General features: G+C 47.4%; 1 protein-coding gene across 6 annotated transcripts in view; it reads left to right on the top strand.

The window, feature by feature from the left end:
- The first annotated feature begins 1,720 nt into the window (after positions 1-1,720).
- The window catches only part of Atp2b4 (ATPase plasma membrane Ca2+ transporting 4), a 104,787-nt gene continuing 82,180 nt past the window's right edge, over positions 1,721-24,327 (top strand). For 3 of the 6 annotated variants that reach the window (XM_060364323.1, XM_021633768.2, XM_021633770.2), the window contains exon 1: positions 1,721-2,136. The gene's annotated coding sequence lies outside the window, so the exon portion shown is untranslated. Of the gene's footprint in view, positions 2,137-7,899; positions 8,092-24,327 lie in introns of all 6 variants that reach the window. The other 3 variants (XM_060364324.1, XM_021633769.2, XM_060364322.1) reach the window with 2 other exon arrangements.

Here is a 24,327-nt window from a genome sequence, read left to right as displayed (position 1 = left end):
CTTCCCCTACCTTGCAGCTGGGCAGGTCTTGCAACTGGGCGGGTCTTTCGGCCGGCTGGGCGGGGCTAAGGAGAAATAGCACCAGTACAGACAGGGATTTAGTGTGGATCTTGTTCCCTTATTAGACAGGTGGCAGATAATCTCAGCGACAGAGAGGAACTCCTGACTTCTGCTGCTCCAAATATTTCCTTTACTTTTGCTGTTTAACCTCTCCCTAGCTCAGAAATAGGATGTAGATGAGTTACTGAGAAACAGTGGACTATGTTAGGTGTGGTCACACAGGCCCAGCAATTAGCCAGTAGTTAGAGGAGGATAGATGCCAGAAGTTGGGAGGGGTTCCTGGTCTTTGTTTCTTCCTGCTCACAGCCTCTTCGTCCTCGGGTAGAAAGGAGCCGAGAAGCACAGGCATGATGTGAGGTACAAAGTTAGTCTGCTTGTTTGTTGGAAACAGGATATTGTTTGTTGTGTAGTTATAGCTGGCCTGGCACTCATTGTGTAGCCCAGGCTGCCTTCAAACTCCCAACATTCCTCCTGCCTCAGCCTTCTGGTCACTGTGATTGCAGGAGCACTCCACCAGACCTGGCGAGGTGTGGGGGCCTTTTTGAAGTTCTGTTAATAGGTTTGAAGCTGTGGTAATCCTCTTCTTCCCAGCATACCGTACGCTATAACCTGTGAGGTTACGTTAGCCTGCCTTTCACAAGCGTATAAATATGAGCGCATATGCCTGCTGAGGTAGGTGTGGGAATGTATCAGTCAATGAAGATTCGCTGTGCGAGCCAGCTGATGGTGCATGTTTGTACTTGAAAGCCATAGGGTTCCATGCAAAAGCTATGGGTGGCACTGTTGCACAATGCTGGTGGGCGTGTGGCACGGAGGTGTGATTAACAGTTTATAGGCTGTGTCTAAGCGTGTACGGATGTCTCAGTGTACACAATCTAGAATGGAAATGTGTGACAGTATGATACAGGGGGAGAAAAGCACATAGGCTCTGGAATGGGTCTGATTTACCCTTGAATCCTGGCTGTCATTAACCAGATGTATAACCTTGGGCAAGTCCCTCAATCATTAATTTCCTCAACCATGAAATGAGGACAGTAATGAGTACCTTTCGAGACTGCCACGAGGGCTAGAAATGATATTGTAGATGCAAAGGTTTGGGTGTGCAACCCACACACGGGCAATCAGCTGCTCTGTGCCCTGTGGATATCCCTTTGGTTGAGTACACAGGCAAAAGAGAGCAAGAAGTGACCTGTGTGTGAAGGCTGAGGAAGCACGTCCGTGTGTGCGCACCCTGTGCAATCTCTGCCAGTGAACTCCCTGTTCAGGCCGGGTCAGTAGGGCAAATGCCCACAAACTCCTGAGGTTTCTGGGCCCTGGGTCTAAATCAGTATGAGACTGAGAGGCCGCGAGGAGCTGCAGGAAGCCAAAAGGCTTGCAGACACTTCCTTTATTTCCCCTCCACACAGCAACGGTTGAAGACCGCTGCCCACATCCACTCCCACCTCCACCCACGCACACCCCTGCTCTGCTCTCTTGTAAACAAGAAAGAACCAGCCAAGAGGGCAGAGGATTCCCCCTAGACTTCCCCATTCCGCCTTAAGACCGACCAAATAGCATCATCCCGCCGCGCCTTGCACTCGGGCCACCTTAAGAGCTGAGCAATGCTCTGGCCTCCCGCCAAGCCCCACCCCCGCTGGCTCGCGCTCCGCCCCTTTCTCCTCCGGCTCGGCTAGGGGAGAGCTGGGGAGCCCCAGTCTGGCTGGAGTTGGCTGGAGCTGTTGCCATGACAAGCATTTTCTTAAGACAGCTCTGCCGTTGAGACCGTCTTAGGCTGGGGGTGGGGTGGGGGCACGAACTTCCTGGAGGAGCATCCCTCTGAAGACAGCGAGGTCTGACACCCGCCCAGCTCGCTGCACCCATTTTCTTCCAGGAAGGTCCTCCGCAGTGGAAGGGCTGGGGAAAAAGACCCAGTCCTTACCCCCAGCTGTGGCAGAAAGGCCGGAGCGCGAAACCAGCTTCGCTAGGTGGTTGCCACACTGGGGAGTGAGGTGGGTGGTCACCCCACCCTACTCAGTCCGTGGAAACGCGGAGGGAGAGTCCAGCTCCGAGACACCTGGATCTTTGCTAGAAAGAGAGGTAGGCTTGCAGAGAATGAATTGACTCGGGGTTTGCAAACTTTGTTTCTTTCATCTCCATGGCTTCTCGAAGTACCCCAATTTCCTCATGCTAGCAGATTCTGGGAGGGGTGGGGTGGCGGAATGGAGAGGTGGGGGGAGCGGAGAAAATGAGAATGATTTCTTCAACACTGTATTTCTTCCCTGGGTTCTGAAGAATCATATAATCAAACAAGTGATTTCTTTGCGTTTTCCTCTGGATCATGGGATGGGTGGAGAAATGGAGGGACTGACTGTCTTTTTCGCACCCAAATTAAGCTCTTGGAAAAAAGTATTTATTCCAACCGACCCCCCATCCGCTCCTGCCCTCCCCCTCCCCCTTGGCTTGGGAACCAGTCGCAGAATGGAAAACTGTTGCGGGGGGGGGGGAGAAAAATATTTTCCGCGTCTGTTCCCTTTCTCGAAAGCCCCAAAGAGAGATGGGAAAAATAGAGCCAAATAAATCTTCAGCGTGAAGAAAGGCCGTAGGGCCAAGGGGGGCACGTTGGGGGCATAAGGTGGAGATAGGCTAGAAGTTGGAGGGTGAGAACCAGGAGTGCACAAATTGAATTTCTTTGGCTTTGCATAGAAACCTCAGCAGTTTCTCTCTGAGGCTTACAAAACATCCTCAGACTTTGACGTCTATAATTAGCTGTGGAAAAAGCTGGGAGTTCCCTCGCACTGCTGTTGTTTGAGTGAGTGTAAGCGTCCAGAACCAACTGTATGAGTGTCTCTGAGGGCACCGCCCCACGTATCTATGCTTCTATAGGGAATAAAAGAGAAGGGACCCGAAAAGTTTTCAGTTTCAAGTCCCAGGCTGTGGGTTGGGCAGGCTTGGGCCTCTGGCACCTTAAGAGGGTCCTTGAAAAGAACGCTTAAGAGATAAACATTAAGGCTGGGATCCCCCCCCCCAACACACGTACCCTTTCCTCTATCCCGGTCTTGGACCTGGGTACTGCCTGGCATCTTTCCCTGAGATAAGTTGAACCTTACATTAGTGTTCTCTTCAGGAAGAATGCCTACTAGCTTCTTTCCAGCTAGGTGGGGGAGATGGGGGAGGGGATCACAAATCCTGGGAGCAAAGCCGTCTCCTTCCTGGGCACTCCTGCAGGACTCACAATCCGCTCCTGACCCCATCAGGTTGGGTGGGTGATTGTGGTGGTGTCATATGAAGTATCAGATGATACCAAGAGAGGAACGAAGTAGAGAGAGAGGGAAACGAATTCCCATTCTGCAAGCCATGTCCTCCTCCAGTTGGGGTGTGTGTCGGGGAGCTTTCAGATCCACCTGCTCTACACTTAACACCCCACCCACCCACATGGACTTTCTATGTTCCTGGCTCTTCCTGTCTAGAGACCCTTTCCTGTATCTCCCCCTCCCCCCCCCCCCCCCCCCCCGCTCTAGGTTCTCTTTATCAAGACCGGGGTTGTTCCAGGCTAGGATCAGGATGGAAAGGGGCCCAGGGAGAGGAGAATTTCAGAAGAGGACCCTATGATTTAGGCAGGCTAGTTAAATTACCTTCTGGGGCTATGAGAAAAGCCTTGCTGAGACCCTGGGAAAAAGACAGAGGCTAGGAGAGTTTAAAAGGTAGTCAGAAGAGCCACAAGAGCAAGCTTTCATTTGGGGTGTTTGGCAATGGCTCAGACTGTCCCCCTCAGTCACTCTACCCTACCTGTATTCTAAGAGATCCCAAGAAGAATTGGTGCCCTTGTTTTATAGGAAGGGGAGGAGAGAATCCCAGGGGCAGAGGCTGGTAGACAAGGATGGCTGCTGTGTAAGTGCCTGCTAAAGCGCCTGCTCTGGCCTTGCGTCCTGGGTCTTGGACAGTGGGGGCGGAGAGGGTCGGATGTGGAACTGCTTTTCAGCCCTGCTGTGAGACCCAAAGGACTGGGAATACTGCAGCAGGATCTAGGCCCCCTCCTCTCAGCTGCCTTGATGACCCGCCCTACTGTCAGCCTCAAAGCAGCCCGGCTCCACCCTCTGGCTGGCTCTGCCCTAGTCTGAGTACTCAGAGGAGAAAGGGCTTAGAGGGAGTAAAAGCTTCTTGCCCTCTGGTCTCTGCCGGTGCCTCAGACCCTTCCCCTTCTATTTTCCATCTCCGTGTCCCTGGATCCAAGGTCAAGTCAAAGGAGTTTAGCTTGCCTCACCGGTCACATTCTCAGCTTTTAGCACAGTGCTGGGATGTATAGAGGGACCCAGTCAACACAATGAGAAGAAAGGGGCAGCTTATTTAAACAAACAAACAAACAAACAAATAAAGCATCTGGGGGTGTATCTGGAGGTCAGCGGACAACTTCTTTTCTCCTTCTACCATGTGGGTCTATGGGACCCAAACTTGGGTATTCAAAGGTTTCAAGGCAGGAGACCTTATCCACAGATCCATCTTGCTAGTCCCAAGGGGTGGAGTGTTAATACCTGGGGATCAATGGATGAGGAGGAGCAGGAAGGGGCCCCTAGCCTGCCCTCTGCTCTATGGCTTCTCCTTGCTCTAGGGATCCTGCTCACCACAGAAATGGTGGGAGGGAGTGGCTGAGTCAGATTTGTCACATTGCTGTGGTCTTTGATGGAAGAGAATCAAAATGAGGGCACTAAGTGAAGGGGCCCAACTAGAATAGTCAGCATCTGTCCAAGGCGAGGGGCTGCAAGAAGGAAGGGGCTGCAAGAGTGAAGGCCACTGAGCAGGGATGGCAGGGAGCCTTGCGTCCCACTCTCGCTTTCTGTAAGACCTGGAGAAGAAGGGGCACCGAGGCGGCTCTGCTGGCACCGAGGTGGCCTGAGACTGCCACCTGAGACTCTTCTTAGTACCGATGGTCCTTTGCTCTCTATTCAGTGCTCTGCGGTTCACAGCCCACATTAAAATCTACTAAACTTTGGATGCAAGTGAGGGATATGTTTATTTGTGGCACCTAGGATCCTACGAAGCATACTTGATGCTACCTTACAAGTAAATGGCTGACCCCGGGCCTGCCCTTCCCTGAAGGCCATCTGTTCCTTTCCTTCAAGTGACTCCCGGACATAGTGCCCACTGAGCCCATTGCCTGCTCGTCGGAGGGCTAGGACTCCTTGCATAGGGAGAGAAGTAGAGGTGAGGAGCATAGGGTGGGGCAGGCACCCTCTAGTTGCAATCCAACCCGGCTAACAGCTTTTCTCCACTTTTCTCTCTCTCTAGAAAATAGATTATATACTCATTGCTTTAAGTTGACATAGACTCATACATATTTATAGGTGCCATGTTTTGATATACATACATACTATATAATGTTCAATTCAGATCTTGAATATTTATCATTTCCTAGTGGCTAAAAAACAAAAAACAATTCAAAGGTGTTTTCTCGCAGGTTGTTTGAAGGGAGCAGCATGCTATCATTTTCTCCAGGCATATCGTTTGATAGAACAAGAGAACTTACTACTCCTCTCTAACTCCAGCGAGGTGGTGTTCATCATCTCGACTTCATCCCTCCTCCATAGCTCTGTAAAATCAGCCTTTCCAGATTCCACACCAGGCCATCTGTATTTGTCTTGCTGTGCCGGGCTGGTTTTGCCTAACAAGGTGGCCTCCAGTTCCTTGAGTGTTGTTGCAAATGATGGGCTGCCATTCTTTTCATGGCTGAACACTGTAGTGTGGAAGCGCCTCCTGTTCTTTACCAGAAAATACAAGTCTGGGTTGTTTTGATCTCTTTTCTATTTTCAATAGTGCTGCAATAGACATAGCCAGCAGATGTCTCTCCATGTTGATTTCATTTCCTTTGCATATATACCCACCCAGTAGTGGGATTGCTGGATCAAATGGCAGTTCTGTTTTTAATTCTGTGTGTGTGGCACTGGGAATCAAACCTAGAGCCTCTTGCATGCCAAGCAAGGGCTCGGTCACTGAGCTACACTCCATCTCTATTTTTACTGGTTTTGAGGAACCTGCATGATGTTTTCCATAATGACTATAGCGTTTCCCCTTTCTGTAGGTCCTACCAGTGCCTGTGCCCTGGGGCTAGAGTCCAAGAGAGCTGTGTGGAATGCTTCATACTCTGTTTCCTCTCTCAGCATCTCTTTGTCTCCTCTTTTCCTATGATGAGCCACTCTTGTTCCGCTGACTTATTTCCTTTGCACATGTTCAAACAGAAATAACAAGGACTCTCTTCTGTGCCCCCCTTAAGCTGCTTCAGCCCACATAAACTTGGGTTGAAGAGAGAACTCAGGAAGGGCTTAGTTAGAGTTAGAGCCAATGTCTTTTGTTCAGAGAAGTGCTGTGGGTCAGCAAGGACAGAAGAGAACTGAAAGGAGAAAAAGGGATGAGAACCAACCAAAGATTGGGTCCCTCCCTCTCTCCTGTTGCTCGTCTCACTCTGCCTTCTCGCAGGCTGAAATGTCAGTCTCAGCCCTTTTCTCCTGGTTTACCAAATTTCATACACAAATCTCAACAGTTTGGGAAAATTAACTGGAATGAATCAAGGAGGCCAGCCTCTTCCTGCCTACCATCACTTAGGGTGGGCACTGGGGCCAAGGGTGTGCTTACTGCTAGACACTTCTGGGACTCTGTCTAGCATTAAAGTGCTTCAGCTCAGAGTGCTCACAGTGAGGTCTGGCTAGTTTGTAGCATCAGTGTCAGGGGTTCAAAGTAGTATAAGTCCTAGAATAGATGCTTGCAGTATCTGAGAGGCTACATGCTCATCCACACAGCAGCCCAAGTCTTTATCCCAAAGATGCATCTCCACAAGTAAGGGAACATGTGTGACAAGGTGAGTCAAGGTGCATCTGAAATAGAAACCTCTGGAAACCGTCCTACTGCTCGTTCTTAAGAGCATAGCTAAGGCTGGCGGGCTGGTGTATAACTGTCGTCCCAGCGATGGCAAGCTTAAGGCAGGAGAAGTGCTGTGAGTTAGAGGCCAGCCTGGGGAACACAGGCAAACCTTGTCTCAAAACATGAGAAAGGTGTGTGTGTGTGTGTGTGTGTGTGTGTGTGTGTGTGTACTCTTTGAGTATGCTTTTCCAGACAGTTTTGATGAAAATACTTACAAATTTCAACAATTAAATTAGATCCAAGAAAACCCTAAATCTGACCACAACAAAAACACTGACTAATGGAGTAACAGTTTCACTACAAGGAATTAATTTAAGCAAAAATTTTAAGATTTTGTTTTGTTTTAGTTTTTTTGAGACAAGGTTAGGCTGGCCTTAATCTGGTAGTGATCCTTCTGCCTCATCCTCCCGAGTGCTGGAATTACAGGCATGTGCTCCTTCAAATATTCTTCAGTCTTACTGCTCAATATTTTTGGTAAAATATCTAGTCTAAAAATGGAGAGAAGGTTTGTACTGTGCTTCATAGGTGCTGTTCACAGCATTGTTGTCCTGTGTAGAACACTGTTCTATTTGTCACAGGGCAACTGAGAAGGGAATTTATGCTTGGAGCGTAGACGTCTAAAAGGTGGGGTCTGAGTATGGCAAGAGACAGGGAAGAACATGGGTGGAGAGGGGGAAGAAGCCCAGGATTCTTTGCTTCTTTATCTGTTTTGTTGGTCTGTCCACCAAAAGCATTTAGAAACAAAGCTACATCCAACGCCTAGATTCTCAGTTTTTTATTTTTATTTCCCACATGTGTGTGTATAAGATGTGTGTGGAGAAGGTACATGCCTGAAGGGGTGGTCAGAGAACAGTTTTGTAGAATCCAGGGTGGGATCCAACTTGCCAACCTTGCATGCCAAGCACCCTTACCCTCTGAGCCATCTCGTCAGCCCCGGGCTTTTATTTCTAGGTACCACTTCTCCTTTTAGAAGCCAATGTTATCAGGTCTAAGACTGGACAAGGACAGTGAACTATTGTTATGCCAGGAAGCCGGAGCGTGCTCATATCAAAGAACACAGGAGCTGCGTACAGGGACTTCCCGATGGATGTGAGATACTGAGAAGCAGAAGAGAGAATGAGCCGTGGAATAAAGAGGCCTTCCGTGAGTTTTAACAGCTGAAGGGGCAGGGAAGAGTGGGAAGGGACAACTTCACAGACAGCCAGCTAGCCAGATGCAGATGCAGAAGTGATGGAACGCTTCACATTTCAACTTAGGTGTCGTCCCTGGTGGCTGCCTGGGACACGGAGGCAGGAGGATCACAAGTTAAAGGCCTGCCTGGTAGCTTAGAAAGGCCTCGTCTCCAAATAAAAATGTAAAAATTTCTCGGAACTTAGCCTAATGGTAGAGCACTTGCCTAGTATATGTCAGGCCCTGGTTCAACTCCTTATGCCACAATAAATAAATGTATTTAAGTAAGCTCATTTATTTACCTGGGAATGATGGCAGATGCCTGTAGGTTACTTGGGATGCTAGAAGGTGGTGTCTTAGTTAGGGTTTCTATTGCTGTGAAGAGACACCATGACCATGGCAACTCTTCTAAAGGAAAACATATATTTGGGGCTGGCTTACAGTTTTAGAGGTTTAGTTTCATTATCGTCATGGTGGAAGCGTGGCATGCAGGCAGATATGGTGCTAAAGAAGGAGCTGAGAGTTCTACATCTGGATCTACAGGCAGCAGGCACAGAGCCATTCTGGGCCTGGCTTAAGCATCTGAGACTTCAAAGCCCATAGACACTTTTTTCCAACAAGGCCCTATCTCCTGATTGTGCCAAGCCCTGGTGGCCAAGCAGTCAAACACATTCTTCTAAAGGGGCCATTCCAACCAGACCATCACAGGTGGTGAGTTCATGGCCAGTCTGGACAATATAGGGAGGTTCCAACCCAAAAGTGTTTAGATTTGATTTTTTTTTTTTTTTTTGAGCTAAGGTTTCACTTTGTATCCCTAGCTAGTTTGAAGCCTACTATGTAGACCTCAGACTCACAGAGATTGACCTGTCTCCGCTTCCTGAGTGCTGGGATTAAAAGTATATGCCACCATGCCTGCCCTTAAGTTTGATTTTTAACTAAAAAGTAATTATATATAGAAACAATGTGGCATCTTGATATATAATATGGAATGAGTGCGTTAAGATGACTGACATGTCCAGGACCACATATGTATCTTTTCAATGTTGTGGTATGAGCACTTAAAGTCTCATCTCTTAGCAGTTTTGAAATACACTTAACTGTAGTCTCCACACCAGACAACAGATCACAAAGACTTATTCCTTCTAACTGAAACTTTGTATCTTGTGGCCAATAGTTCCCAACCTGCCCTCTCCTTCAGAATTTCCCCCGACAATAAGCTGATTCAGGCTAGGCTCATTAATAGATGATAAAATTATTAAGCAGGGAGGGGCAAGCACTGTGAGATAAAAAGTTGGTCCCAGCATGCATTGCAGAGTGACTGGCTTAACAGAAATTGCTTTTTCACATTTCTGAAAGTCTAAGATCAGACATCAGCAAAACTGGAGTCATATGAGGGCCGCTTCCTGATTAGGCCATTTTCTCCTTATATCCTCAGGAGAGGGGTGGGAGAGAGATGATGAAGCTCCTTGTGTCTCTTAGGAAGACACTAACCCTATTCACCAGGCACCTTCCCTCCTGATCGTCTCACGCTATCACTTTTGATGATTTAGCTTCCGTGAATTGGGGTGGGATAGCTGCGGGGCGGGGTGGGGCGGGGGACACAGAAACGTTCAGTCCATAGCAGCTCACAGATTGCTCTTCACAGGGTGGGCAGGGTGGGGAGAGGGGATCTGTCTTCAGCAGGACCATGCCCTTGTCACCTTAATAAGTGACCAAGACTTCTCAGCAGTGGGGACCCCTCTCCTGCTAGACAGGAAAGCTTCCCTAAGCCTTTCAATAGGAAATTCAACCCATCTGTCATCTAGTCAAACTTGTTAGCCGGATCTAGTTTCAAAGAGATGACAGAGACATCTAAATGGGAGGAGATGCTAAACAGCAGCCAAGACTCTTGAGAGAGGAGGAGGAGAGAAGGAGGGAGGGGAGGAGGGAGGGAGGGAGGGAGGGAGGGAGGGAGGAGGGAGGGAGGAGGGAGGGAGGGAGGGTGGGAGGGAGGAGGGAGGGAGGGAGGGAGGAGGGAGGGAGGGAGGGTGGGAGGGAGGAGGGAGGGAAGGAGGGAGGAGGGAGGGAGGAGGGAGGGAGGGTGGGAGGGAGGAGAGAGGAGGGAGGGCTAACATGACGGCCTGGCAGTAAATAGTGTCTGCCACCAAATAGGCAGCAGAAGAGAACACTCCTTGACGCTGTCCTGCCTTCCACACGTGCACACCCAACACAAAATCAGTAAAAGAAAAAACGCTGTAACTGCAGGCTAAAAGGCTGAAGGTGGATTAAAAGAAACAAAAGAAAAGGTGGAGACGGGGCTAACTGGGTAAGAGTGCTTGCTGCTCCCTGATGCTGTAAAGGGCCCAAGTTCAGTTCCTAACACCCACATCCAAGGGCTGAAGGCCTCCTTTAATATCAGCTCCAGGGTGTGAAATGCTTCCTAGCTTCTGAGGGGATGCATATTCATGTGGCACTCATAAATGCACACAGGTACACACACATACGCATAAATTTAAAAACTAAATCTTTTAAAATAAGGAAATGAGAGACACGAAAGAGAACAGTCATGTCATATACAATGTATGAATTTTAAGCATTTAGTATGTGTGTGTGTGCTCTCAAGTGTGCACCCTTGGCACATGTGTGGAGATCAGAGGACAAGTTGAGGGAGTTATCTCTTTCCTTATACCATCTGGGTACCAGGGCTCAGACTCAGGTGCTGAAGCTTGGTGACAAGTCCCTTACACACTGAGCCATCTCGCTGGCCCAATGTATACATTTTTTCTTATTAATTTTTTTTCTTAATTCACTTTAAGTGGATACATTTATTCACTTTAAGTGGATGGATGTTTTGCCTTGCATGTATGTCTGTTCATCACATGTGTACCTGGTCCCTGTGAAGGTCAGAAAAGGGTATCGGATCCCTTAGAACAGGAGTACAGCCAGCTGTGAGCCACTGTGTGGGTGTTAGGAATCGAACTTAGGTCATCTGCAAGAGCAGCCAGTGCTCTTAACCACTGAGCCATGTTTCCAGCCCCAATATATACATTTTAATTGCATGAGGAGGGAGGTTATATTTCAAAAGACATCCTGGGACAGTTGGGAATATTTTGGTCTAGATATTAGGTAATATGCAATCACTATTACATTTTTATGCAAAATTGGTAATATGGTTTTATGCCGTAATATCCTTTTCATGAAAAATATTTAAGGCGAAGTGATTGTAAGATTATTTTCAAATGGTTCAGCAAAAATGTGTGCATGCGTGGGTGCACAAACTCCAAAGGAGAAGGTGATGGTGACTGCGGTCTGCTGAGGATGAGACCCCTTCCTTACTCTGCACAGAGCCCTTACCAACCCCAGTGCTATAAGAAAACAAGACAGAAACAACTGGGGTTTATTTTGTTGTTGTTGTTGTTGTTGTTGTTTTTTCATTTTTTGTTTGTTTGCTTTTGTCTTCTTCTCCTCCTTCTGCATTTGATAATGGTTTGATAAAGTTAACAGTCTAAGAAAGGGAGAGATCTAAATAGCAGAAAGGGACTCTGGATTCCTAGACTCCTTCCCCATCTTCTCTAAGCACACAGAAGGGTCTTCCCACACAATTACTTCTCTTAGGCCCTCCCTCTCACTTCTGTGTCCAATGAGTGGGCTAGTGGGTTGAGAGATGCACAGGAGGCGTGATGACACTGTGCCCTGGCCTACAGGAAGCCTCGGGATCTGGGTGCTTCACCACTTGAGGAGGGGCCCGAGTTGTAAGAATATCCCAGGAAGAATATGGCCACAGCCCCAAGTTGTCGCTGACCTTCTGACTCCCTCACAACCTCTCATATGGTGATTCTTAAGGACCTGCTGCCTGCTCACAGCCTTGGTGGCTGGCCTAAGCAAGGCCTTCCAGATGCTCCCTTGCTGGGGACAGTGTACCCCAAATCACAGTGTGGCCACTCCCGCTTCCCAAGCCTGGCCCTGGCTCTGGAGAGAGATCCAGTTTCAGGAGTTGCTTGTCTTTCTCTTCCTGGGATACCTCCCCCCATCCCCCAAACCTCCTGCCGCTCCTGGCTGGGCCCAGTGCAATTTAGGACTCTTTTCATATAGGAAAGGACTATTGATCCTGCTGTCAGTTCCTCTTCCGTGTTCTCAGGAGCCTGAGGGAGAAGAAGCCAGGACAGACAGGGAGGGGTTTGTTCTAGGAGCCATTGGGCCTGCCATAAGAGCACAGTATTAGGAGTCAGAGGCCTGGTGACCTCATGTTGTCTGTATGACCTTGACTGAGACAACCATCTCTCTGAGCCTTCATCCCCCTCACTGTACCAACTGTACATGAAACCAAGTGTAGACAGACACTCGGAATCTAGATGCTTAGTCACTGTTCTGTTGCTGTGAAGAGACACCATGACCAAGGCAACTCTTGTAAAAGAAAGCATTTAATTGGGAGCTTTCTTACAGTTTCAAAGGCTTATTCCATTACCATCATGCCAGGGAGCATGGTGATGTGCATGATGCTAGTCAGCAACTGAGTGTGCTACATCCTGATCCTCAGGCCAAGAGAGACAGGGAACCTCAAAGCCCCCAGTGACACAATTCCTCCAACAAGGCCACACTTCCTAATTCTTCTAATCCTATCCAAGAGTTCCACTCCCTGGTGACTAAGCCTTCAAATATACGAGCCTATGGGAGACATTCTCATTCAAACCACCACACCCAGCCATGACTGCACTGCGTCTACCCCTAACGCTGACTAGAGGTAGAGAAATCCAAGTCTGCAGGCACTCACTTCTTCTAGGGGCCACAAGAGACCCATTAGACTGAACCCTAGCAAGTGACCAGTGTGCGAACACTCTGCTCTATAAAAGGTAGTTTCTTATGGTTCAGCCTAAATATTAGTGTTGAATGTTGGAAATCAGGGATGGCATAGTTAGTTGGTGGGCTAGTGGGGTTGGCAAAAACTGGGTAAGCTGACACTTGCTAGGCCAGCTTGCCCTCCCTCTCAATACAGATTTTTGGCCCTGGAGGTGGTACACCTTTTGACCAAGTCTTTGTCCAAACTTCCACTGAAATTTTTGCATTAACCTTCCTGGAAATGGCCAAAACAGCTTCCCATGGGGAGAAGAAATTGCCATCCTTTGTCACAAGACTGTCCCTGTGTTCCTAGTACCTGGCTTGACTCTTGAAGATGGAAGAAAGTTCAAGGAAACAGAAACAAACTACTCTTCTCCCTTGCCTGTGGCAGAAAGGACACACACTTACAGGGGCCCCAGCTGGCTGGGATTTACTATGCAGCCCAGATTAACCTAGAACTCACAGCTATCCTCCTGCCTCTGCCTCCCACATGCTAGGATTACAGGTGTGTGTGCCACCATGCCTGAATAATTATTTATTTTGTGGGAGCAGGGATTGCAGCTAGAGCTGCAGGAAGCATGCTACCAGTGAGATATACACCCCCTGCCATCTTTTACCCTGAGACAGGGTCTCACTAACTTAGCCAAATTATGCTGTAGCCCAGGCTAGCTTTAGACTTTCAAACCTGCTGCCTAAGCCTAGAAAGTAGCTGGTATCATGGGCCTGTGCCACCAGACCTGAATCAACTGAAAATAATGATTGGGGGAGGCAGTTGCCAGACAGGCTCTGAGGGGACGGAAAGGGCAGGTAGGAGCAGGGCAGAGGGAGGCAGGGAGTAGCTGGAGGAAGGTCTGTGTGGCTGCATCCTGACTGCAGACACTGAGAGCTGGAGAGTCAGATGCTTCAGCAGGTGAGGGAGGCTGTCTGCGCCCACCCACTGGCATGCCTCTAGCCTTGCCTGAGCCAGCACCGGTGTCACAGGCAGGATGGCATCTGGCCTCAACAGCAGCTGCTGTCTACCTTCTCCCCTGGTGCCAGGGACCATTAGGATGATTCTGATGCTTCCTCCCTGCTGTCTTACCACAGCCTTCTCTGTGGGGAGCACTCGTAGGACATCTGTTAGGATGCGAGGGCAGACACAGCTGGCACCCACACTTCCCGGAGCTGGCTGACCTTGTACAGGGAGGTGGCTTGGGGCTGAGAAGCAGCTTGGTTTGTTGAGGCAGAGCCTGCGAGGTGGATGGAGCTGGGAAATGGTGCATTTTTCTTCTTTGTCAAAGGAGAAAAACAGAAACCCACACACTTACCCAAGGACACCTGGCTCATTTGAGGCAAAGCCAGGGCCCAGTTCCTTCCCTCCAAGCCTGCCACTGAGAGCTCAACCCCCATGATGTCATCACTGGGTGACACTGTTCATCTCTGAACATCCCTGGCCTCAGGCTCTCTCCTCGTGTAACAGAAAGAACCATTCCTGTACGTTAGAGGATGATGTGCCTTGCCACGAGGTCATGCGCTAGGAGCACTTTGAAAGAAAGATGCTAGCAACCATGAGGCTGCTGTGCTATTGATAGTCAGGGTCATTAGCACTAGAGAAAATGCAGAGAGGTGCTCTTGGGAGCACCACCCTTATCCACACAGGGGCTAAGGGAGCCAGGCTGTCTTCTTCCCTGCTCTGTATATGGTGGGGCCTTGAGCTGGAAGAGGCAGTACCATTGCCTGGGTATCCCTGTGCCTGCCTTTTCCTTGGTGCAGACACCCTGAAAGATCAGAGGAAGTACAGAGAGGAAGCTATGAAATCTTTGCCTCTTCCAGGATACCTGACTAAGCCAGATTAGCCTGTGGCTTCTGATTTGGGGGTCAAAGAGCCAACAAGCAGTTATATATCATAACTATAATATGAAAATGTATGCTGGTTTTTAGATAGAACTGACCTGTCACTCATTTGCTTCTGTGTGTATTCAGTCATTGAACAAACAGGAAGTGAGTACAAGCCATAGGCCGGCTACTGTGTTGGGGGTGGGAAAGTGGTATTCCAGGTGACAGGGAGGGCCCAGAGTGGCTGAGGGACTCACAGAAAGCCCTAACTGTGGCAGTGTTCCAGGGGATTTGCCTTTGTTGCTCTAGGAGGTAAAGAACCTCTGAGAGCCAGCACTGCTGGCAGCCCTTGCAGTTGCCAATGGGCTGTGGCTTTAGTAGGGCTTGTGTGGGGCTTGCTCTTGTCTCTTGATAAAAGAAGCTGCATTGGAGCATGGTAGGATGTGAGAACTGGCTGTTTGTCCAGTCTGGTGGACTCAGTCCCTGGTGGCATCTCAGCCTTGCCTGATGCCTGTGTGCATCCCAAGCCCCCTCTTAGATGAAGGCAAAGATGCTACATCACCAGGATACCCAGAAAGGATCCAAATGGTACCTAGGAATACAACAACAGACTTATGGGAAACCCCGTGTTTCTTCTCCAGCCCTTCCTACGCACTTCAGTCCCTCTGCCCCCTTTGTGGAGGCAGCAGGCTCAGCTTCAGAGGGTGCACACTGCACACAAGCTTACTGGGCCTCTAGAAAACATAATATGCCACCTCCTCTAGAAAACATAATATGCCACCTTTCCTTGTGCACCCACCTTCCCTTGTACACCCCATAGTATTGTGACAGCCAAATTAGGTATGATGAAGATCATTGTGCAAATGGGAACATGCCAGGTATCTGTAAGGCTTACTGTACTTGTTCCCCCATCTCCACACTTCATGCCTTTCTCTCTACTGCCCAGCTCTCTGCCCTGACCCTCCCTGGCCCACCTCCTCCTTCCTTGCCCAGACAAAACCTAAAGCAACATCTGTTGCATCTTAAATAACACCAGCAATGGGTACAATAATCCAAGCTAATGTATTAACTGTGTGATCAGTATGTGACTTGGACCATCTCATTCAACATTTCCCGTCTTACAAAGAGATCAATGTTGAGTCTTCAGTTTACAGATTAATGGAGATATTTCTAAAATAAAAGGCTGAGAAGCAACCTGAGTCTAACGTATTTATGGGCTTCCTCTTTCTTTGGCTGAGTGACTGAATGGTTGACAAGAGCTTGGAAAAACTCGACAGCATCTATTGAATGTCAACTAAGCGCCAACTGCTTTCAAATTATGTCACAACAACCACCTTCTGAGACAGGTATAGGATTTGGCCTACAGCATATGGTTGTGGGAACAGAAACTCACTCAAAAGAGCAGGAGGAAAAAGAATAGATGGGGCATTTTATAAAAAGGTTATGGGGAAACGTTGCAGAACTTGGGTGTGGGAGGGTAACCCTGGCTGGGCTGGGGCTTCTCCCTAGGCCTTGGAGTACTCCTTTCACAGCAGGAGCAGCTCCTCCTCCCCTGTTCACAGGCACAAAGCTTAAGCAGCAGGCTCAACCCAGCTCTCTAAATAAATCAGCTCAGGCTCTCATTCCAAATGCCAAAAGATGCTGGTTCCTGCTGAGCTCTGATGTCTTCCCATTATCTGTGGCCTTCTGGAGGGTGTGGGACCCAGTCAGACATGGCTACCCAGTCCTGTCTTATCCAGAGGCCATCTGGCTGGCTAACATTGGGGCTGATCTTCGGTTTGGGCCTGTCTGACATAAACCTGTGCCCTTTCTACTTGGGGGCTGCCTGCTGAACCTAGTTATTTGAGTCTGATTCTCCTGGAGTATTTGTTTTCTTTCCCCATGTTCTCTAATACTGGAGATTGAATCCAGGGTCTTACCCACTCTAGGCAAGAGCTGCATCTCACTGAGCTGCATCCTTAGTCCTAACTCTCCTGGGGTGTATGTCCCATTAGAACAAAGATCTTAGCCATTTTTGTTCAGTAACATCTTCCAAGCATGTAGTAAGTACTCAATAAAAGACTGCTACAGGACTATAGCGTAGTTCTGTGATAGGACGCTAGCCTCACGAGAGCCTAGGTTTCTAACTACAACATGTCAAAAACAAAACAAAAATACCTGTATAGCTTTCACTTGGGAATCTTTTGACCTCTGAACTCCCCAAGGTCAGAAGTAAAGGGATTATTTTCTAAGCCTTGGAGAATGGACCCTGAAAGAAGCGGAGCAGTTCTGTGGGGTGCTTCTGGCCCTAACTTTTATGGGGAAATGTTAGGAGCCATGTCTTAATGTGGGAAAGTGTGCCTTAGATCTGTTTTCTATTTTATGCGTCTGACCTAGGATGTTATCTATATGAGGAAAGCCAGAGAAGGGAGATTTCCCCTAACACTGGAAAATCTGTGTAATAGAACTAGGATTAGGACAGAGAGGTCCTGTATGGAGATGGAAAGAATGCTAATTTTTACTGGGTTTTCAGCCCGATGGCCAGGATTGATCAAATCTTTAATTCCTTTTAATGCTTTTCTCTACAAAAGTTTCCTGTGTCCCAGATCACCCCGGCTGTATTGATCCCAGTAGATGACTGCTACACGAGAGCACAAGTTTAGGGAATCAGGTGGCACTGGGTTCACGTTTGTCTGGCCGTGTGCAAATGAATGAATGGCCTTGTAGGTGCACCACAAATTTAAGTTTTCCTTCTTCTATCCCAGTGGTTCTCGACCTTCCTAATGCTGTGACTCTGCTGTGGTGACCCCCAGCCATGAAATCATTTTTTTTTTTTTTTGCTACTTCATAACTGTAATTTTGCTACTGTCACGAATCATAATGTAAATATCTGATATGCAGGATATCCGATGCTTGGCCCCTGTGTAAGGTTGAGAACCACTGTTTTATCCGTTTATTCCTCCCTTCTCCAACTATCCGGGCATCTGTCATAGCTCATGATCTCCCAATAACCAATCTGTTCCCCCACCTGCAGCCCCCAGCAAAGCTCCCCTAGGAGTGTCCCAGGAGCTCTGTCATTTCTCTGTGATAAGATTGCTTCTTGGTGACAGCACTAGGATTTCGCCTGATGCTTGGGCAATGAGAGTCCTGGCAAGATAAGGCGGAGCTGAAGGTGAGGTAGTTGAGCCACTTTGCTATGTTTGTGCTTGCCCTGAATTACTTTTGCTGGACAAAAAGAGACAGTGCTGGGAAAACTCTTGTCCTCAGAGGGAGTCAGGCTGGGTGGCAAAGTTCTTTTCAGAAACTATGATGACCCAAGGGAAGCGTCACTATTTGTTCACCCCAATCAACTACCATCTGCTACTGGAATTGGGCAGACCACTGGATAAGCAGGCAAGAGTGTCTAGGCTGTAATCTCCCCAGCTTTCCCTAGTATGCACTCACAGAGATGTCAGCTGGAATGCAGCAGCCACTGGGTCAAGGTAATGCATGAATCACTTTTGCCTTTCTTGCCCTGGAAAGGGCTTGGCATTGAGTGCTCTCACTTCCTGTGGATCACTCCAGTGCTCTGGGCTCAGGGTGGAGGAGAGTCTACAGTCCTTTCTCAGTCCTTGAGGATAGCACCTGGCACTGGGAGATGCTTTCAGAGGGAGTGAGTTACAGATGCAGATGTGAATATTAGCTGAGAGTTCACAGGCTACTGCAGTGTAGTTGCTGAGGTACAGCAATTCCAGCAAACCTACTAGGCAGCCTGTGTGCTACTTCAAAGGAGAAGTGATGCTTCAGTCATCTCTGTGTAGCCAGTATTAAATACAGCACAGACATTGCCTCATACCGTGATCAGAGAAGAATGCATGCCTGGATGGATGGATGGATGGATGGATGGATGGATGGATGGACTAACAAATAAAATCTTTCCTTAAAATCAAATTAAGACCACAGTAAATTTACCCTTTTCCTTCCCAGAGCTCGAATCCCTGCTCAGCAACTCGTCATCCCATGTCTGAATAATTAATTGTGAAGGCCTCTGAATGACTGACAGGATGGTCTAGAGTAAGGCTGCTTAAACTTTTTCTAATTATGACCTCTTTTGACATTCTGTGAGTTTGAGGCCAGCCTGGTCCAGTTTCAGAACAGCCAGAGCTACATACTTTTCACAGGAGCCCGAGTATAGAGGTATAAAATAAGTATACAAGTAAAAAATATACAAGTATATAAAATATACAAGTATGAAATAAGTATACAAGTTAAAATAAGTATACAAACCAAACACTTACTGATAATAAATGATAAATATATTTATTTTAAAAACAACTCTTTGGTTGGTATACTTATGATTTTACCATTTAAAAATGAAAGCAACTTTGCATGCTAATGAGACATGCTTGTTTATTTTTAGACAAAGAATTAAATCTTGGCTGCTGATTTGATACTAGAGAACATAGAACATCTTCAATGGTTTTCAAAATTGACTAATATTTTGATTTTATAATTGTCAATTCTGAGAATGCTGCTCTTATAAATACAAAGCACAAAATGGCAGAAGTATGTTAAAGCCATTTCAGAAATTGTTGTAAATTCTTCTTAAGCACAAGCAAAATTCAACTTAGCTATTTTTTTAAACACGCGTTTACTCATTCTGTGTCTGTGCCGAAGACATGGGGGGCTTTGCCACAATTTAAGTGTGAAGACCAGAGGACAACTTGAGGTGGTCTCTGTTTTCACCAGTGGGTCCCCTGCATCAAATGCAGAACATCAGGCTTGACAGCAAGGTCCCTTACATGCTGAGCCATCTCATTGGCTCCCAACAGTGCTGTTTTGTTTTTTATAAATGGAACTTAAGTCAGCAAGTCAAAGAGCAATTTTTAAAATCAAACATTCTATGAGTTCGAGGCCAGCCTGGACCAGTTTCAGAATAGCCAGAATTACATGATAGAGAGACCCCACCTCACAAACAGAGTCTGTCTGTATGTAACCCTAGCTGTCCTGGAACCCATTATATAGACTAGGCTGGCCTGGAAATCAGGTCTGCCTGCCTCTGCCTCCTGAGTACTGGGATTAAAGGTGTGAGCCACCATCCCTGGCTAAAATGAAACATTCTAACAATATAATCCCAAAATACACTAACTTGATACATGCTGAAATATTAAAAATCGTTAACTTTTGTAATTAAACCAGTATGTTTCTACAAGAGGGGGAGCTTAGTGTGTACACTGAAAACACTGCAGTTCACAACACACAGGAGCCTGGAGTCTGAGCCAAAGGGTTTCATACAGTGTTCCCTGGTGCTTCGTGGCGTGACAGCATCCACGAGGGCTTCCACTGTGTCCTAAGAACCGAGGCCGAAGTGAGGTCCCACCATACAACACAGGCACGTGCGGCCAGAACCCCATAGAAGTATAGTTGGTTTTGAATTCTAGAACCCTCCTACAAATACACTTGATTTTGGATTGATTCGGGCCATTACATGCTCAGGAAACTTCTGCTGTTGTCAGAGTTTTCAAGGTGCTCACATCCAAGTCGCTGAGAAGCTTTGTCTAGAGGAGATGATCTGAGAACAGACACTGAGTCCTTTGGGTTGCTCCTGGCCTCTGCAACTCACCAAAACGTCCCAGTTTTCAATGTGTTCATGGCTAAAATAAAGTTTGGGCTGAATATACTTCAGGGACATTTCAACTCTCAAATTCTCTGCTTCCTCCTATCCAAACAACCCTGCAGATTAATTATAGTTGGTTACCAAAATTTAAAAGTAAGAAGATTGACACAGAAACAAATTTCTTGGTTCCCCCCCACCCCACCCCACCCCACCCTCCCAAAACAAACAAACAAACAAACAAACAAACAAACCAGAAGCCCAGATGCTTCAGCCTACCTTTTTTCCATGGCAACAGTCAGCAGGAGCTAAGCAACCACAGCTCTGTTTTGATGGCTGTGAAGCTTCTGGCTGTGTCTTCTGGTGCTGAATGATGTCGGCTTCACTTTGTTTTGTTCTCTGCCTGGTCTCGACAAACATTGGAACATGCAGCCCTAGAAAGGGGGAAATAAGTCCTTGAAGAGTGAAGGCAAAAGTACATGTGCTAGGGTGATAGCCTGGGAACCTCTTCTTGTGTCCTTGGAGTCTTCAGAAGACAGGGACTAGGGGAGTCTTCCTGGGACGTTAGTAATGGGGATGTGAAAACAAAAACACAAACCATGGCCAGTCAGTGCCCCGGGAGATGCTACTTTGGGTCTTGGTCCCCGGCGTTAGGAAACCCTTAGGGGAGTTTATTTGCTTGTTTGCTTGCTTGTTTTGAGATAGGGTCTTGTTCTGTTGTCCACACTGACTTGGAATTAGTGACCGGACTTGCCTTGAACTCCTGAGAATCCTCCTGCCTCTAACCTCCCAAGTGCTGGGATTTTAGGTGTAAGCCACCATGGCTGGCTGAAGCCTTGTTTGAGCAAACCTCACTTTTCAGTGTCTCGCCTTGCTCAGACACATGCTAGGAGTCTGAGGGTCCCCCATCCGCATGTTGAGACCGGTGTAAGAGGTCCTCAGGAGAACTGATGTCCTGGTGGTAATTCCTTTTTCTGGTATCCATCCTCTACTTACATTCTTGGCACAAAACAGATAAGACAAGTTGCAAAGTCAGATTTAAAAAACCAGTGTAAAGCCTGGCAGTGGTCGCTTTAATCCCAGCACTCCAGAGGCAGAGACAGGTGGATCTCTGTGAGTTCGAGGCCAGCCTGGTCTAGAGAGGACATTTCAGGACAGCCAAGGCTACAAAGAAAAATCCTGTCAAAAAAATAAAAAATAAAGAAATCCAGGGTCCCAACTACACTCACCATAGCAAGGCCTGCTCTCCATCGCAGCCATCGCAGCCTCTTATCCCCACCTCCATACCCGTTTGAGCTGGAGTTGTTTCTCACTGAGCCCCTTGGTCACCCTGCTGAGGCAGCAGGCAGAATGATCCCTAGCACCCTAACCAAGCAGAGCACTCGTGCTTACTCAACCAGCAGGCCCTTCTCCTCTAGTGCTGCTGTGCACGCAGTTCAGCTCTGGTTTCTTCTTTTTGCCTTGGTTGGGGATCTTTTGTTTTGCTTGAGACAGGGTCTCTCTGTGTCACCCAGGATGGGAGGCCCTGAACCCTCCATCCTCCTGCCTCAGCCTCCAGTGTTCTGGGGTTACAGGTGCCGTGGAGTGTCGCTGTGTATGTTGTTTTTAAGCTTAGTGCTTGAGAGTTGGATCAGTTGCTCTGATCAGACTAGATCAGTGGTCTGACCTAGCTAGTTTTATGGGTTTGGTTTAGGGTTGTTCTGTTGTTGTTGTTTTATTTTGTTTTCCTCAAAACCCCTCTTGAGCTAGAGTGTAGATCAGTGATAGAGTGAATTCTTAGCCCTTTGGTTAGTCTCCTGCACCGTAAGAGGAGAAAACGCCATCTCTGTTTTCTTTCACGAATGTTGTGTTTGTCTCAGTGGTTGCTCCTTTGACACCCCTTTTCTCTCCTACTTTTCTCTTTTCATGTGACCATTTACACATCTAAACCATCCTTTGTGCTTATTCTTGCTCCAGTCACTGGCAAAGACACCTTTTGAAGAGCGTGAGGGTTTTTGTTGGTTTCTTTTAGTGCAAATGGTGTATCTTTAGTAAAGTGCTTTTTTTTTTAAAGACAGGGTTTCATATCCTAGAGTAGCATCCAAATGTCATTTCTAAGGATGTTTACCTTTTCCTCTAGGAATAACAGTAATATGTAAGTATCTAACATTTGTGTTACTCACACCCACAGAGACAGATGCTAAGTGTCATAGCCTCATCTCCTCTAGAAGGAAGGTGTCCTGCCCATCCTCCCTTTCAAAGAGACACCCAGCCAACAGATAAAGTCATACTTTACCCAAGTTCCCCTGAGTGCCAAGTGAAGGCTGTGGAATTCAAACTGTGCCTCATAGATGCCGTATTTGAGTTCTGTTCTGCTTCTACACAAGATTATTCTAGGAGGCTTGGAAAATTAGAGAGAGATAAAAAGCCTAAATAAACTTATAATAAACTCAAACTTATAGTAATTGATGTGTTTATATATTTCTTCACTCTTTTAAATGTATGTGCAGGGAGAGACAGAGACAGACAGACAGACAGACACACTCTGACTCCATTGCCCAGGCCAGCTTCCAACTCCTGAGCTTAAATAATCCTCCTTGAGTAGAATTAGCAGCCCCCTGAGTACGTGGGGCTGCAGGCATGCACCCTGCACCCAGGTTAGTATATACATTTTTAAAAGAAATTTGGAACATGCTACGTACTGAGCTGTTGACTTAAACTTCTCCCTACTTAATCGGATAGTGAGCATTGGTCCTACATCACAAGGAACTGGTTACATGGTCCAGCAGAAGCAAGTAGAAGGGGAAGATCAATATAATTCTACAAAAGGAAAGAAAGAGGCTGAGGCCCACAGCCTCTGCTTTGAGAGCTGTGATCTGGAGCCAGCCCGACAGGGTGTGGAGTCTGAGCTGTGATGACAGGTATGAGCAGCAAGAAGGTTTGGGACTCTCAGACAGCCTTTGGGGATGTTTCTTCCTCTGCACGTCTGGATCCCACAGGAAGGTGTGAGAAGAGCAGACCAACTTGTGTTTGAAGTGGGAGTTACAAATGCAAAGTGGCTCCTACCCAGGCTCAGCTCAATGCCAGGCATTCTGGCAGAATAATACCCTAAATAAAGCCCCCTGTAAACGTGTGAGTTTATTCAGTAATGACCAGGACTGGCCCCTCCTGCAAGGTTGAGCTCTCACCATGGCTCCTGGCTGGCGAGAACTATGAGGTTTTCCTGTCTTTGTTCTATTACACATTCATGTGTAAAGACAAGCTAAGTATATTCTATCTGCAGTTATATTTTTAAAGAAAAGAAACTTTAAAATATCATCCAAGAATAGAGCAGGGAGAGACAGTGAAAAAGGAATTAGGCAGCTTAAGCAGGGCTGTCTACATCAAAAGGGCGACAAGCAAATGTGTGGCCAGAAACAAACACGGGGTTCAGTGTATATGGTGGGGACAGAGAGGCCACCTGACACCCTAAAGCAGTTAGGATCGTCCCGAATCCAGTCTGGATGCCAACCTGTTGGAGGTTGTACAAACTGGTTTCCATAAATTCAAAGTAATGAAGAGTCACTGTGGCCTCTGTGGCAGACACAGGCCATCCAAAGAATGCTAGCACATGTTCAGCACAGGACCACAGGCTGCGTGAAGTCTTGGGTTCATTCACAAGCTCTGTGACTCTGGGTTAACTCTGGGCCAGTGTGCCCACGGTCTGCCCCTGGGTAGTAGAGAGGTCTCCCTCCTTCATCTTCCTCTTTCCTGAGCATCTTTAGAAGATGGAGAAGAAAATGGAGGGAAGTATTTGGGGTTTCCATGATTAATATAGAAGAATCCTTATTGTCACATTAATTCACTCAGTACCTCTTGCAGCAATACACAGAGAAAATAGAACGTGCCAGTTGGCTCTAAATTCTGCCTTTTGTCTTTTTTAAGTATCAGATGATATAATTCTGAATACCTTACAGGGTTGTTGTAAAAATCCTGTAAGAAATGTGAATGTACCTTGTATACCATTAGAATGCCTACAGGCATACAGG

Source organism: Meriones unguiculatus, chromosome 11 (assembly GCF_030254825.1).
Source record: "Meriones unguiculatus strain TT.TT164.6M chromosome 11, Bangor_MerUng_6.1, whole genome shotgun sequence".
In the NCBI taxonomy this organism is placed as follows: Eukaryota; Metazoa; Chordata; class Mammalia; order Rodentia; family Muridae; genus Meriones; species Meriones unguiculatus.
This window is presented reverse-complemented; position numbering and strand designations above follow the sequence as displayed.